This window comes from Quercus suber, unplaced genomic scaffold (genome assembly GCF_002906115.3).
Source record: "Quercus suber isolate HL8 unplaced genomic scaffold, Cork oak 2.0 scaffold_250, whole genome shotgun sequence".
Taxonomy (NCBI): Eukaryota; Viridiplantae; Streptophyta; class Magnoliopsida; order Fagales; family Fagaceae; genus Quercus; species Quercus suber.
The window spans coordinates 19,265-37,516 of record NW_027069706.1 but is presented as its reverse complement, the minus strand read 5'-3'; the positions used below and the strand labels follow the sequence as shown (position 1 = coordinate 37,516).

The 18,252-nt window shown below is 35.9% G+C and overlaps 1 pseudogene; it reads right to left on the bottom strand.

Moving 5' to 3' along the window:
• Positions 1 to 16,721: 16,721 nt before the first annotated feature.
• Positions 16,722 to 18,010, bottom strand: LOC136070662 (uncharacterized; annotated as a pseudogene).
• Positions 18,011 to 18,252: the final 242 nt, after the last annotated feature.

Below are 18,252 nucleotides of genomic sequence, written 5' to 3'. Positions count from 1 at the left end.
AGGTGTGATTGGTCATCTGACTCTATTTGATTTTATTACCAATCCTAGGCTAAGGAAAAGGTAGTTTTTCCTAATCTAATATGGATGGATAAAAAATCTTAATTCTTGAGTTTGGAAGTTTAGTTATGTGTGAGGAAGGTGATAGGCACCCTACAATGCCTGTCTAAGGACAACCCTTTGTTTTGATAAAATCTTAATTTTCGGACATTGGCAATTAAAAATAAGCTATTGGTATTAGCTTTTGGGGCTTTAAATGAATTGGGCTTTGAGGTTTGGTTTCAGAAAATGTGTGGTCTTGATTGATGCTTCCCTAGTGTGTTTGGAATCATTGCCAAATTTCTATGACTAAAATCTGGCAGCATTTCGCCTTATTTTCATGGCAGAAATCTAGTAGCGCTTTGCCTCATATTGGTATTAGCTTTTGGGGCTTTAAATGAAATGGGCTTTGAGGTTTGGTTTCAGAAAATGTGTGGTCTTGATTGATGCTTCCCTAGTGTGTTTGGAATCATTGCCAAATTTCTACAACCAAAATCTGGCAGCATTTCGCCTTATTTTTATGGCAGAAATCTAGTAGCGCTTCACCTCAGGTGCATCATAGTACACAAAATACTATTCTTGCCAATCTTTTGCTGTGAGAATACGGTAACAGAGGTGCCCCATTTTCATAGCGAAAATCCAGCAGAGTTTCACATTTGGTGTGCTATGGGTGGGGTTTCATGCCTGTGTATACAATGCGTGCCAACATGCTAGTACTAAGATAAGTCGGAACCCCTCAAAGCATTAAGCACATTGATGCATGTCGTATACATGGGGAAACCAATGTCACTCAGGTGACATGGATCGAGACAATCACGCCGCGATGATCACGCACACAATATAGCATAAATATGCACATACAACAATTGCCTTGAGCACATACCCACACTATAAGGTCACGAGCACTTGTGACTAGAGAGGGTCGCTCATGTAGCCATAAGAGTCCATCATACAAAGTGCACGATCACCCACATATAGGCATATATAGATATACATACTGTTAGGGTTTATGCCCTAAAATCTAATTTATTGGCATGTCATAAATAATTAAATAGTTTAATTATATGAGACTATGTATAAACGAACTAATGGGACATTATCTTAGTTCATGAGATGCATAGTATGTGATTTATGTGAAAAGTTATAGAAGATATAAATCATAAGTTCTTTGTAAACTCAGAATTTTAGTTTGTAGTCAGTGATGAAATTGGGCATTTCATTTGCGAAGACTATAACATATCAATTAAGATGATTTGTCTTGATTATGGAAGTGAAGACTTCTAGTTGATATATTTTAAGAGTTAAAAAATATCGAATTGGACCGCTGTGAGATTTATTATTTTCCTAACGACTGTCAAATGAATAATAAATCTCACGACTTCTATTTACATCAACTCTAAATCCTGAGAGAATAATGGACTTGATCATGAGATGTAGGTTGCTTTGATATATCAGGAGTGAGATCTATAAGTTACGATTAAAATCTCAGTATGTTGGGCAGTTGCATTTAGTGTTGATGGAACATATATTCTCAAGATGAAATTCATAATCTCTTAACTGAGATATAAAATATTCCTTTGAGATAAGTTTAATGGGTTTGGTTATTCAGAGTGTTGGGCTCAACCACTTTAGTAAGGAGTTATTAAAGTATATATTTATAAAATTGGATTTCATAAATATATAATGAATAACATAAAGGATTAAATCGGGTACTCAAGGATTAAGATGTAGTAATCTTCGAAGTAGCAATATATATTCATGACTTTGTATTACTACGAATATTTTAATGAAGGGGTTGCATGTATAATAAAGTCTTGAGATATAATCTATTAATAAGGCCTAAAGTGCAATTATATTCTTATAGTGGTATTGAATATAATTAATGGTAATTTTGGACTTGTCAAGAGTTGATAGAAAAGCCCAAGACTCATTGGAGCTAGAGTCTTATTTGTTCCCTTTGGTCCCATCTCAAGCCACAAACTTAAGCCCAATTTGGTAGGCCTAAAAGGCTAACCCAATTAGATAATCAGTTTTCATTTAATAAGAGTTATTAAATAAAGAAACTACCAAGGTAGTTAAAATGTACGTATGATGAAAAGAAAAGAAATAAGTTTTTTTCCAAAAGAAGAAGAAGAAGAACTTTCTTTGAGAATCAATGTACAAAAGGACTGATTGAGAGACCACACTTCTTGGGTATCATTTGGAATTGAGATGAAGATTAAAGGTATTCTCAAGTCTTGGCTTTGAATTTCATTGCATCAAGGTACGCTTCTTATTCTTTGTTCTAGAATTCAAGGTTATATGTTATCTTTCATGAATGAAGTAGATTTGTGATTGTTGCTTCCGTTGTGTGTTTTGTATAAGATGCAAAACCAGATTTTCCAACACATAAATCATGCACAATGCTATCACACAAAGTGGGAAAGTAAAGCAAACATTGCTAGCGTTCCAAGGGTATGGCCCAACAAGGTACAAAAAAATGTAAATTATACATTGCCATACCCAGGGAACGCGGCCTAAGCAAAGTCTAGGAAAGATAAAAGGTATAAGGAAAAGAGAAACCCTAGTACATGGTTCTAGAGAAAAGGGTAAGAGAAAGAGAGAAAACCACTTAGGGAGGCTAGGCCTCCTAATTTACTGAACATTGCCCTTTTTGGGCTTGCGTCTTCTTACTTGCATCCTTGTCCTTTTTGCTCGCGCCTAGGAAGTCGTGCCCTAGCTCCAAGTGCCTTTGCTCCAAGTGTGTACATGCAATGACAAAGGAAACAAGTTAGCAAACAAGCAAAGAAACAACTAGAAAGAAAGCATGCAAAAGGTCAAACTATCAAAGAGAGCCAAATGGGGGCAAACAAGCATGTTATCAAGCAAAAGGGGGTGTCCTAAGAGAATAAATGTAGGTTTGGATTTGGTGTCCATAGTTCCATGATATTGGAGTATGGACGATACATGTGCCGTCAAGCGAAATTCCTAAAAAGGACTCGAGGTCTCGTGTATCAAAGACGGGTGTGAACCCACACGAGATTGTAGGAACTAAGCTTGATGACACAAACAAGCACACATAAGGACATGCATGAACATGTAGGCAAGCGTGCAAAGATGCAATGAAACAAAGAGAGCCAAACAGGTGGCATAAAGCAAACAAGGCAAGCATAATATCATCGCATGGAGCGGAGAGAGGTATGCATCAAGCACACCAACATCACGGAAATGTGTCTCATAAGCGATTACATCCAAATAGGCCACAAGAGAGACGGATGCAGCCAAACACATGCAAGTGGCCCCAAAGATCAACAAACTCAAGCCCACGGAGGGCACCAAGCATGACAAAACCTAGATCTAGGCAGGAAAACATGGATATAAATCATAAAAGCAAGCAAGCAAACATACACATTCATAAAGGAAATGATCCAAACCCTTTGATGTAGGCCAAGGTGTATGGATGTAGGCCTAAACCACAAGATCTAGATCTACACCCTACCTAAAGGCCAAAACACAAGAAAAAGACATAACAAGAGAGAAAAAGGCAAAGCCAAACACTAGACATAGCATCCAACATGTAGATCTAGACAAATGAACATTAGATCTACACCCTACCTAAAGGCCAAAACACAAGAAAAAGACATAACAAGAGAGAAAAAGGCAAAGCCAAACACTAGACATAGCATCCAACATGTAGATCTAGACAAATGAACATGGCAAGGAGCACATCAACGTACAAATCTAAGCATAGACATGGCAAGATAAACATATAGATCTAAGCACAAACATAGTATTTAGGCATATTCTAGCCCAAGAAGGCTAGGCCAATATCATCGAAGCAATAAAACATGGCAAAAAGCAAGTAGACATGCAAGGAAAGCTATAAAAAAAGCTAGGAAGCAAGATAAAGCAAGAGATATACTATGGAAAAGTGACCCAAAAAAAAGAAAGATATACTATAGAAAGCAATAAAGCATGTTGTAGAGAGAGATTAAGCAAAGGGTGTAGACAGTAGCTAAAAGCAACATCTACACCCTTAAAACCTCAAATCCAAGGTCCTAAGACCAAGGAGAGGAAAAAAAGTGCAAGAACACTACCTCTTGATTGTTGAGAAAAGAGAGAAATCAAGGGTTTTTGGATGTGTTTGGGAGAGAATTTAGAGAGGAAAGGAGAGAGAATCTGCCCAAAAAAGTGCTCCAAAAATGTCCAATTTTTTTTTTTTTTTAAATTTATCTGGGGGTGGGGGGTGTGGGTTAAATAGATGAAAAATGACCCTTCGGCTCCCAGCAGCCACTTAGTGGCCACCGGGTCTGATGTTGACATCAATAATCTCGACTTCTTCCCCAATTCAACTTCAGATGCATATTTGAAGGTCTTTCAGAACTTCGATTGGGCTGATCTTGATGTCTGTAGGATTATTTGGATGTCTAGTTGAAGGAAATTCAATAACCTTCACAATGACGTTGGTCTCAACCTGTTCTGATGGATGAATCAAAATTAGAATTTTCGATGCCTTCTAGAGTCAACCTCGGGTCAAACTTGGTCAAAGTTGATGAAAATCTTCAAGTAGCTTGGGTTTGATGTAAAAGCATGAAAAATGTTGTTTTTGGATGATTTTGACCAACTTTGACTTTTGGTCAACCTAGGGTTGACTAGGGGTGTTTTGGTCATTTTGACCTGAAATGACATTTTGAGTGCTCTGATGCCTAAATGGGTTGTGCCACGTCAATCTAGATGTTTTCGCAGCCCCATGAAGAAAAGTTAATATTTTTTGAGTGATCATGTTTAGATTGTCTAAGTCACCTCACATGTTTCAGTAACTTGTTCACTTGCTAGTCTCACATGATACACGCTTAGTTTTTGCTACCTTTGGTACATGGTTCATATGTCTTGTTGGTGGCCTTAAGAAGATTCATACATACTAGTGTGTTTTAAGCTAAATTGAAATGTTTAGTGGAAATTCATACTAGTTTGTTTTAAGCTAAATTGATATTTAGTGGAAATTCTTAAAAAATCGAGCTGATTGTCTATTTAAGAGGTTTGAGAGTAGTAATGTTGAGTGTCGTGTCTCAAAGTTACATAAATTGAGAGTTGAGATGCATCATATGCATAATTGTTCCATATTTTTACATATTTCAATCTCTTTGGCCCTTTTGAGTGTGTCTCCTTTTATTTTGAATATTTTTCTTTCATAACATAGGCTCAACACTTGATTAGATTGATTGAAAAATTTTGGCATTTCCTCGATTCATTTTTGATTGATCAAAGCTTTTTAGCCTAGTTTCCTAAAATTATGTGGATTTTCAACTCTCTCTCTCTCTCTCTCTCATTAATTCTTGGTCAAAGCTACTCAAGGTTTTTATTTTGTTTTTCCCACCTCTCTTGGTAAGTTACTCTAAACCCTTATTTTTCATTGTTCATTCACAACTCATATAGAAATTAGGGGCTTCATAAAAATTTTCCATGAAATAAAATTCCAGCCTTGATAGCAAAGAAAAAAGGCAGACCTGATCCTCTCAAATCCCATTTTTTCATTGACAGGTAGGCTAAAAAGCCTTTGCGTGCTACCTTGTGTCGGGGGCGGTTTTTTGCGTGTAGCCACGTGTCTTTTGCTGGAGCTGTGACTTTGGTAGGCCCGAATTTCTTTTGGGGAGTCCAATCTGGAACTCGACATTGGGCCGCATATACCAATGGCTTCCGGTGCATTTTAAGCCTAGAAAATAAATAAGGCCCAAAGTTTTAGAATCATGATAATGGTTGAAATATAATATATTTAGCATAATAGTTTTAATTAAATGGTGAGTTGAACATTATTATTATATGTGTTAAGCGATGCCCATTAGAATGTAATTAATTAAGCGTCATATGTCCAGTAATGGCCTGAGTCTAATAGTCCATATCTAGCTGCGATTCATGGTTCATGTTCAATATGATAAGGTATGTCCAGCAATGGTTTATGTCCAAATAATGTATATCTAGCAATGTTTTATGTCCAAATAATATATGTCCATTGGTGGTGTATGTCCAAATAACATATGTCCAACAATGGTTCATGTACAAGTAATATATGTCCAATGGTAGTTCATGTCCAAATAATATTTGTCCAACGTGGTAGATCAATTTATTAATATGTATGTTCATTAATAAAGTATTAGTGAGACCATGTTTTATTAAATAGTGAGATGATATTAAAGTAAATTGTATCCAGTGGTACAATAATAATGGGTTAACATATACTTAATAATATAATTTCAAAGATGAAGAAAACATTGACTTATCTCTTATGTTTCTGACTCCAGCAGTATAGCATCACTTTATTCCTTATATGATTTGTGGCTCTAGCCGTATAACATTAGTAAGTTGATGATACTCTAGCGGCATAATAATATGAGTACAACAGTACAATGATAATAAAATAAAATATATTCAATAATGTAAATATAGAACTAAAGATATAATGACTTATCTTTGTAGTTTGTGGCTCTAGTCGTATAATATCAGTGGACTTATAACATTTCAACAGTATGAGAAAATGAGTCTAGCAGTGCGGTATGATATTATAAGTCATTTCATGGTGACTTCATGATTGAAAGGGGAAAATGGGTGCAACTGGAGGGAGAGAGAATATGTCTAGCCATGTGCATAGGTTGGTTAACTTTATCCCCTTTATCATGCACTTAAATGATTTTTCCCATGTACTCTTTTAGTTTTTAGTCAAGAATGAGTGATTTTGCCTTTCATAAGAAGGGCTTTTAATTTTATAAGTTTGTGCCTTTCATAAGAATAGGTTTAAGTATTAGAAATGTATGTCTTCAATGAGAATGACTTTCATATGAAGTCTTTGTGCCTTTTAGGAAAAGGGCTTTAGTATTGATGTTCATATGCCTTTCATGAGAAGGGCTTTCGTAATATGTTCTTGTAAGAGTGTTGGGTATCTTTTAAGATGTATGGAGATAGTAAAAAATATATATGTTTTGTGAGATATGGTGTTTGTAAGATAGATTAGAAATATATATGTGGGAAGTGTGTATGGATAGTTTGTGAGGAATGTATTTGTAAAATATATGAAAGTATGAGATAGATAATATGAAGGTTAAATATAGTAAAAGCTGCTGTTGGAGTTGTTTTTTGTGTTATGACATTGGTTATGTTGCTTTCTAAGAAAAGAGGTATTGTAAGAGAAATAGAGAAAGAGATGGAGATGTGTTTATGAGCAGCAAAGTGATGATATTTCAGAATAATGGAGTGTGGGAAAGATGGGTAATGGATAATGGTGTGTTGTAATATGTGTGTTGTGTTGTTATCTATGAAGAGAGATTTTGTAAGAGAGATGGAGAAGTACGAAAATATGTATGTGACAAAAAAATGAATGAAGTTTTAGAATAAGGGGGTGAGAGAGGGATGAATGCTGTGTGTTAGTGTGTGGCTTGGTCCTCTTTATATAGAGCCAAGTATGTAACTAGATTAGAATTAGTTGAAGGGATATTTAGCAAATAAGGAAAAGTCTTTGACAAAGTAAGCGGTTTCATTAATGGGTTTTTGTTTTTTAGCCAAAAGAAGAAAGTTTGAGACTTTAATGCTGCTGGAGCTGCTGTTATAGCTGTCAGCTCTATAGCAGTAGTTGCTGGATGATGTCATTTGAATGACATCTTCTGCAGGAGGAAAATATTTGGCATTAAATTCATGGTTTGGTTGAAAATGGTAAGATAACCTTTATAAAACCTTCCTATTTCTGGTACTGCAGTTAGAGGCTAAGGATCTTAGCTTAAAATGGTAGGATTTCTTTTATGGGATCCTTACTTCTTTGGGTATAGCAGGCAGTTGCTGGGATTGATCATTAATGGGCAAGTGATGTCATTTTAGAACATGTGTCAACTACCTAAGTTGTTGATGGAGCTATTGCAGTTGCTGCAGGAGCTATTGCATCTTTTGCTGGAGCTGTTGCAGCTTCCGCTGGAGTTGTTGCTAGTATTTTTGGCTAAGTTTCCTCTTTTGGAAAGTTATATGTTTAGTCTACGGTTTAATTATAATATAATTTTGGTAAGTAATAAATTAGTTGGTTGATATTTAATGAAGTTTTAGAAATATAATTATGGTTCTTTGTGTTTTGACTAGAGCAAGGAGAGCATTTAATGCTAGATATTAATATGGATTTGGCCATGTGCTTGGGATTGATTCAAATGAAAATAATAATATAATTAATATGAAATGATATAATTACATTTTTAAACTTATATTATATGATGGACATTAATTTTTATGTAAAGAGCATGAGGAGTTTAATCATTTTAAGTGTTATGTGATATGAGAAGCTTACCAAATGTTACCTATTGCACACTAACTTGTCAGAGTTTAGGGAATTGGGGAAGACATGCCAAGCAATATGTTGTCCCTTATCAACTTTGAACCACTAGAGTTTAACTGAACATACTTCTTGGCCCTCCAAACCAAGACTCCCAAAATTCCCCCGATGAAACTCATGAGCTTGGATCATGAGCTGAAAATGAGATGATGTGCCATGAGCTTGAACCATGGGCTTTGACGCATTTTTGTGTAAATATGGACTCTTTTGGGCTTTAAAAGAGATTTTCAAAAATCCATGATAATGTTGATGTGGTGCGGGTTGCCAATGAAATAAAGCCCTGTGGCGTGAAAACTTTGTCCTAAACACCTTGTAAGTAACATCATTTGGAACTCGAGTTCCAATGTGAAGAACTTGAGACTCTAAAACTCGAGTTCCATTTAGAACTTAACAAAAATATATCAACTAATGTTTTTCTCCATGGAACTCGAATTTTTGAGACTAGAGTTTCATATTTGGAACTCAAGTTCCAAACGATGCTACATAACTAATATGTTTCATTTTCGACCACATAACTAGTATTTTTGCAAAATCAACACAACTGGCAAAAAAGGCGTTGATATGGTGTCTACTACTCTTGGGATTCCCAGAGTTGAGAATTAGGTTATCTCTTCTATACCAAACCATCTTTAAATACTCTTTTGACTACATTTTGTGATAGAGAGAAGACTTGGTTCATTGGCCCCAGCATCGCCTCCTCAGATTGAAAAGCCTATTTGGTAAATAGAATTATGAATCATATCCTAATCCTATTACTTCTTTTCCATGCAAACACTATCACCATTGCACAAGCATATCTTTTGTATGCTCTGTTGATTGATGTTTCCATTGATTTGCATTCTATTTTTTGCAAGTCTATTTTATTTGTCTATTTCACTAATGATAAGAGAACTGATTTATTTCACCCTATGTTCATCACCAAAATTCATTTGCATTTTGGTTTTTCCATTCCTCCTCTCCTTCTTGTAGTCAAGCTATAAGTGCCCATAGGGTCTTGCTCCATAACAAGATTGAAGCTCAAAAGCACAAGAAAAAAAGTCAAGAGCCAACAAATAGAAGTTTCTACTTCAAAAGCATTAGAAGAGGAAGATTAGTTGTAGAAGATGGTGATTCACCCTTACTTCTTTGGCCTTTGCATTGACTATATGGGATCGCATGGCTTGACTACAAATTGTGGTATATATTTAGGCTACTGGAAAGGATTACACACTAGTAACAGGTTATCTGCATCACTTGTGTGGTCGGAAGGTGCTCATAATGTAAGAAGTCCTACTGTTGTGTATACAAATGAAACTTAGAAAGTTTTATGTCATTGCACTTTCATTTACTTAAATAACAACTATTGGGCCATTCAAAGTATCTCTAAAACTATATAATTGATCAATGTCCCCTAAACTAAATAGCCTTCTATTGTCTATTTTTCTGTTAAGACCTAATGAAATCATTTTATATTTCATACCAAATTGACCAAAATACCCTTCCTCCAATTGAGGGGGGGATTGCATACGATCTTATAGATAAGAGAAATGCTGCGTTCATAACATTTTTACAATAATTTCACAATAAATTCTAGGTGGCAAACTATTGAAACCCTATTTTGCAACCTACATTTCACCTCACATGGAGGGTAAAAGGGTAATTTTACCTTGAAAATAGGCATCTTAATTGTGGACTTTATATCCTTCATTTCATTTCATCAAAATGATCTAGATGTTGTAATGATCAAATTGACTAGTCATGAGCCTTAATCAAACTATCAGATTGAAAGTTATCAACAAATCAAGTTTTAATGGCTAAGATGCATTATCACAAATTGAGTCCAACTGTATGTAATTATGAAAAAATGATTCCAATTGGTTATAATTATAATCAATTTGAGATTAATGATGCGTCATAATTTGATTAGTTAGGACTACATCTTATAGTAAGGTTGCACACACTTGATTAATTAGATAATCAAACATTAATTATTCAATGAGTAATTTGTGTAATTATCTTTTTAATTAGGGTAAATTTGGAACTGATTAAATTTGAAATGGAAGTGATTGGAGCCTATTAATGTTGATTGGAAACTAATTTGGGGCCTATTAATGCTAATTGAGCTGAAATTATTTTCCAACAAATGACCTCTGCTCACCATTTCATTAATATCTCTCAAAATATTTTGAGTTTGTGAGTGAGGTTAATTTTTCCAGAAACTAGACATTCGGGGCTTCAATTTGAGTATAAGAACAAGACAATTTCGATTATAATTGAGTAAGATGTGATTTTTTGAATTTTTCTATGCAGGCTGTTACAATAGTTACGGAAAACTAAATTTTGCTTATTCATCACTTCCACTAATCTCTACATTTAGGGTCTGTTTGGATACAACTTATTGTTGTTGAAAGTTGCTAAAAACTAATTGTTGCTGAAAACACTGTAGTAAAATAATTTTTTAAATGTGTAAATAGTATCGTGGGACCCATTTTTAATATTAAATATTGCGTGAATAGTGCATGAACAGTGCGTGAACAGTACATGCACTGTCATGAACAGTATTTTTTGTCCCACAAATTCAGCAAAAGTGGGCCAAAAAAAAAAAAAAAAAAGAAGGAAAACGCAAAGGAGAAAACGCGCTGCAACATTGAGCGCAATCCAAACCCACACTTAATGCACTAGCTTTCCCCAAAGTCTGAAATAGGATCTAGGTTCATGATTCTTTTTGATCTTTTGTCAACCCTCCATAAATGACATTCCATTCATATTTTTTCCACTACTATTGTATAAATCCTCCACTTTCCTCCATTCCAAGATACACAAAAAACCCATCTCTTCTCCTTTCTTGAGTTCTAGTGAAGTATGGCAATCTTGTCATATCTTGCTTTTCTTGAGACTCAAGGTATTGAGTGAGACTTACTCTCCCTCTCTTAGTTCTTTTTTTCTACTCCACCCTCAGGACCTCCATCATGAGTCTCCTCCTTCATCGTGTGGATCTTGCATGTAGGTTTAATCTTTTTCCCTAGTTTGTTTTTTATTTTATTTTTATTATTATAATGAGATTAGGATTAGAGCATGTTAGTATTTATTTAAATCCCTTGAATATGTTTAAATGTTCTTAAATGTTTAAATGTGTTTATCACATGTTCTTGGTTGTTCATTACATGTTCATGCATAACACTAGCTTTGATCTTAAATCCACATAAAAAATTTGAGAAACATGTTTGTTTTATAATTCTCTCAAATCCTTGAATCTAGGATATCACCATCCACACACATTCACTAGAATTTATATTTCAATCTAAATGCAAAGTTTAATAATTTGAATTAGGATTTATCACATGCACACACATTAAATTCAACATGCAAATTGATTGATAACATATTAGATAATATGATATGAATGTTGGCCACCATAGTGTAGAAGATCGGTTTCACCGTGCAAGATGGGTGCCTAACACCTTCCCATCTTTTAACATAGCCTCCGAGCTTAGATCAATGATTGATAGATCAATGCTTATCTATGTAATATTTAATTTCTAAATTGTAATTAGGAAACGAAGCCATGTACTTTATCTTAGATTGTATCAAGGACCAAAGTCATGTAATTTCTTATGATCAATGTAGATTCATTTGCAAATCAATAAAATGAGGAATTTTTCAATTTTGGTTTTCTTATTCATTCCAATAATTAAATAAGTGATGATTCTATTGTAAAATCCTTAATCTAAATGGGAAAATATAATTAGTTAAACCTCTATTTTGAGAGACAATAACACGACTCCACCCGTTCACGTGGGTTTGGCCCAACACCAAAAAACGGGCTGGGGGCGCGGTCTCTCACACAAACTGTTACTGGTTATAAATTGGGCTCATTACTTAAATTAATTTTTTGCCTACTAATAATGACCTACCATTTGAGATTTGTTGTGAAATTTTTGAGAAACTATTGTGGATGCAGAAGGGGATAATGTTGGGAAATCAACATGCCTCATCATATAGGGTATTAAATATGCTGTAGAAATAAGTCTAAGGATCTACTTCAAATTTTGTATAATTCACAAACAAGCATGAATCTGAAATTTTGAAGAGGAGAATCATACATTTGATACATCTATTCTGAAAACAAGAACTTACCAAGAAATTGAAATCTTTACCAAGTTTTGATCAAACCTTATAGCACTTGATCTTAACCTTAATAACCATATGTATGGTAAAGAGTGTGGGTTCTTTTGGTTGAAAATCGACCTTTGTGGGTGCAAACACCCACGACGAGTTGTTTCTCCTTATGGGAAGTATGCCCTGGCCTAGGGTGGACCGAGTGGAGGGTTTAAATGGGGTTACCACCTAGATTAGGTCTAGGAATTATATATATAGCACCCTTGTGGAAGGATTGATCTTTGCCATAGCACGTGTCTTGAGTTTAGGTATAGGGATGGAAAGGTGTTAGGCACCCAACCCCATCCGACTCGTGAGTTGGCCTCCACTCATTTTGTTTCAAATCCTAGTCTCATCAAGGGGTTTTCTAATTGATTATTCTAAACTCACACACTCTAACATGCATCCTATCGCACAAGCATGGAATATTGTCCCAAAACCTTAGCATTCATTTTTCACAGCATTTAATAATCACATTATCCAGGAGCAGCAAGTATATCAAGGTAGGAGCATCATGAAATGTTAATATCAAGCAATCCAAATACCTAAGCATGGCATCAATCAATCACATTCATCATGTTTATCAAGCAACTCATGTCAATCAATCAAATGCATGTTCATATTCATATGCATGACTTACCTTACTTACCTCACTGCATTACAGCACCAATGCATTAATGCATATTCATATTTATATGCATGTTCATGGTGTTAATTCAATCATAAGCCTTAATCATATAATCTAAGCAAAAGGAATTAAAACATTTTGTACTATTGACTTGAGGCCTAAAACAAATATAAAAGAGAATAACAGAAAGCTAAAACATGCATGTAACCGAATAAGAACAAAATTAAGTGAATCTGGGTTTCTAGGTTGAACCTGTAACCTGCCCAAAAATACAGCAAGCATACATCAATCAAAACCTAATCTAAATGACCTAGCATGCTTTCTAAACAAACAAAAAACAAACCTAAACTACGTAGGAAGATAATAATGCAAACAAACATGAGTGAAAAAAACAAAAAAAATAAAAAGAGAGATTAAAGCAAGAACAAGTACCTTACAGAAGAAGCTTTTAAGGCTTAATTTTGATCGTTCCTCTCAGTCAATCTACAAAACAAAATACCCAAAGAGTTAGTAAGTTTAACTAGAAGGCTTTGGACTAAAATAAGTCCTAGCTAAGAAACTTTAGTTTAGGATGCTTTTCAAAGTACAAAGCTTCTCTTTGAATCACTTTTTTGGAGTAGATTCTGTGTGTTTTGGGAAAAGGGGCTGTGGGGACCTTTTATAGTGTTCAAAGAGAAGAGGTGGAGGCGATTCCAAGCAATATGCGACTACCTTTATTGAGATTTTGTAAAAACTTGCCTTATAAAGATTTCTGGAACCCTAACTGCATACGCAAGCTCATGGCCGCATACACAAGAGTTAAGAATGCGTACGCAGGCTTAAGGCCACGTACGCACCCTTAGGGTTTTGTAAGGATTTTCATCTTTTGCAAAGAATTTTTCAACTAAAGTATTTACATAGCTAGGCCCTAGATTAGCCCTAGCCTCCTAATGTTATTGTCAATAGGGAGCAGGGGCTCGAGTTATAAAGGGATATAAAATGAGGTGTTTATAGTTGCCCCTCTTTTGATTCATAAGCTTTGCTAATGGAATCAAAAGAAAAAGAAACAAAACATTTTATTTCGACATATGGCTTGGGCCTAACCTATGCACGTGGCAAATAACAGGCATACATGGGGCTGGGTGCAATTCCGAAGAGCTGCGTGGGATTTGTATGAGAATCATCTTAAGTTTTATTCTAATGTTACAAATCACAACCAAACTTATAGATACCAAACTTATAAATAAGTTTAGTTATTCTATTACAAAAATTTCATTCTTAGAAATAAAGAGTCGTATCCTCATTCAATGTATCAAACATGTTCCTGCCCTATTTTTCATTAAATTTAAAATTTATTCTAAATATTAACTCTCCATTAAAATTATAACATATCATATTTCTTTAAATGCTAGAATATATAGTTCCATATATAACATGATCATAATAAATGTGTAGTCCATAGTGCTACAATCTATAGTTCTATATACAAATACAACCATAACAAATACCAATTAATAACTATCATAAGTATTAAATTTCATATTTAGAACAATAAAAGGGAGAATAAATCATATAGGGTTATTTTCCCATGCAGTGTATCTAAAAGTTAGGCCTTTTTAGATATACACCACTGTTAGTTTTTTTAAGACCTTTTCCTCTCTCTCCATGTGTGTGTGTTTGTGCTAAAATACTTACTATTCTCAAAAGGAAAAACAGTGGGTTAATCCTACATTGAAAAATGAGTGTGAGCTAAAGAGGTTTAAAGCTTGTGCTATGTATTCAAGAGTTAGGTCATTTTGGATATACACCATTGTTAGTTTCTTTAAGACCTTCTCCCCTGTGTGTGTGTGTGTGTGTGTGTGTGTGTTAAAATACTTAATATTCTCAAAAGAAAAAGTAGTGGGTTAATCCCACATTCGAAAATGAGTGTGAGTTAAAGATGTTTAAAGCCTGTGCTGTGTATCCAAGAGGTAGGTGTTTTTGGATATTCACTATTGTCAGTTTCTTTAAGACATTTTTCCCTTCCCCGTGTGTATGTTAAAATACTTAGTATTCTCAAAAGAAAAAACATTGGGTTAATCCCATATTGGAAAATGAGTGAGTTAAAGAGGTTTAAAGTATGTGTGGTGTATCCAAGAGTTAGACCATTTTGGATATACACCACTGTTAGTTTCTTTTTTCTTTAAGACATTCTCCCCTCTTTCCGTGTGTATGTGTTAAAATACTTAGCATTCTAAATATATATATATATATATAACATGTTAAGTGGCCGCCTAAAATTGTTATTATTATTTAAATATAAAGGAAATAAAATTATTGATGAATAGAAGTAAATAATAAAATTAAAAAAAAATTCCTTAAAACCTTCTTTTAGGTGGAAGGTTAAATGAAAGAATATCCAAAAAATAAGTATGTCCAAGTACACAAAAAATTTGACAACAAATTTCACATCTGTTGAGGTAACAATATATAATTAGTGTGCCATAAAATGATGATAATGGTAACTAGATGAGAATTATGTTAATTGATATGGTGTAAGTCTAAGTACACAAAGACTTTGACAACAAATTTCACACTTTTTTTTTTTTGGGAGGGAAAACGTAACGCATTTTATTAAGAAAACCTAGTAATATCTGCTAGGATAATAGGAAATATAGGTGGTGGAACACCCTCCATCCACACCACAAAATTAGAAATACATAAAGCATACCGAACTAACTTATGAACAAAATTATTTCCTTCTTTCTTTACATGAGAGTAATGCAATTGATTAAAAAAACCTAGCTTGAAGTCTAATATCCTCAATCAACAAACCATTTGAAGACAGAAGAGTAGTGTCATTGCAAAGGGCATTTACCAAGGTTAGTGAGTCGGACTCTAGAACAACATGATTAAATCATGGGTCCATGGCGAATTGAAGTGCTGTAGCTGCTACTATTGCTTCGATTTCCAATGGGGTATATGCTTGTGGTAATTGTTTGGAAAGTGAGCCTAAAACCGAACCATGACTGTCCCTTATTACCACACCAATACCCGATTTTTTCTTGTCGGTAAACACAGCTCCATTGCAATTTATTTTCACCATTCCCTGCGCTGGTTGCTGCCACTGAGAACGTGTGGTAGGCCTGTGCTGGGGGAGCATAGCATAGGGAGGAAGGGAGCCCGGACGGTGGAAGAGCCAGGGGAGGCCGGGTCATTTGACAGAAATGGAAGGCTTTCCCCTATTAGAGAAGGCCTATGAAGTAAAGGAAGTGCATGAATTCTTGGAAAAAGAAGGAGTAAGCCTATATAAAAAATGTAATAAAGTAAATTCAATGAATAGATAATGTCAACGGTACGACAGACAGCGTGCCTACACGTGAATTAGCTTCCGAGGTCGAGCAGTCTCATTTTTCACTACAAGATTTATGAATGAATGCTGGGTGGGCCACCTCGAATGGCGTGAGCGCATGCGGGGAGACCGCAGTACGGTTTTTAGGGGGATCTGTCGAAAGACCGGCTGGCGCCCACCCGACTAGAGGGACTGAGAAATTAATAGAGTACAAAACTTATCTTCAAGCTTTACCTTATTCTGATCGTTCAAAGGGCGATCCGGAGTCACTAATGAAGTCCTCCGTTTCTTTCGGAGGTGCTGACCCGCAGCGAGGCAAGATGATTAAGTGACATATGGAATATGGCGACGACAAAGCATGTCTAGAAGGAGATAAAGGTGGAGCCAACGACCCACTAAGACTAACGTATCTACAACTACATCCCAAGCGGTAGTCAAACGGAGGCGTGAATGCAAGATGCCAGCGGAATGATCCGCCGGACAGAGGCTAGGGCTGCTGCTTCCTTCCCACCACGTCTTTCCTTGTGTGTCGAAGATATAAAGCGAGTGCACCGGAAAAGAACGGGAACTGGGTCGATCTATTCTATAGCGAAGCATCCGAAGCATAACTGCACACTCACACGATCTTTGCCGAGAGATAGGAGCATTCGGTGGAACCGGTGAACTACACTTGCTTCTGGATAAATGTGTGGGACAGAGGGCTCGTGGTATCTGCTGCCCACCTTTCCTCCTCTGCTTTGAGAACCGTGTGAACGGAGAGTGGGAGAAGGGAGGAGGAGGTCCTCATATGGAGTCGCACACTTACTTGAGCAGTGCGGAAAACTGGGAATGGGTCGAGTAAAATCCCCTAAGGCCGAAAAAATAATAGACGAAGCTTTACTTAGATAGGGCTTTGATTTGATTGGTATTGATTTTCTCTTAGTGATTGGAAAGGAGGACGCCTGGGTATGTTATAGAAAGGGAAGGCAGAGGTAGTACTTCGAATGGCGAAATGAAGGGCTAAATAGCGACAGTGATTCTCTGAGCCAGTCTGGATTTCCAACGCCTCGAGAAACTGGTTAGATAGATGACAGCACCTTTTTCCTCTCTTACTTACCGGAGGACAATCTTTTCTTATGGCCTTCACCTCCCGCCCGGCTCGAAAATAGAACCCAGCACCTTTATGATCCATTCATTTCTACAAGCAGGGGGATCCAGAGCGAAGCCCCCTTCTATTGCATAACCTAGAAAAGCTATATAAGCAAAGTACCAAAGTGGTTGCGGGAACGATACGCTTTGGTTACCTTACTGGCAAACGCTTCAAAAGGCGACCAGCTTTCAATACTAGTTGTTACGTTACGCTGCTTTTTTTTTTTCCAATATCATTGAATAGCATGGCCTGGGGCTAAGGTAACTCAAGTGGGAGAGCCGTGTTATGGGTGACCTTATTGCACGGTTCAGAGAGCACTTGTGTATGTGATGCAAGTGAACATGTACGAAAAAGCTGTCGTAAAGTTTCGTTGTTCATTTCGTTGTCGACCTTATCTATGTTTCTATGATGGCCCAAGAACATGCTCATTCGTCAGTCGTAGAGAGACTTTTGAATTGCGAGGTACCATTACGAGCTCAATATATACGAGTGTTATTCCGTGAAATAACTCGAATTTCAAATCATTCACTTGCTTTAACTACTCATGCTATGGATATGGGAGCATCAACTCTGTTCCTGTGGGCTTTTGAGGAGTGGGAGAAATTGTTGGAATTCTATGAAAGAGTCTCGTGAGCCAGGATGCATGCCAGTTTCATACGACCAGGTGGAGT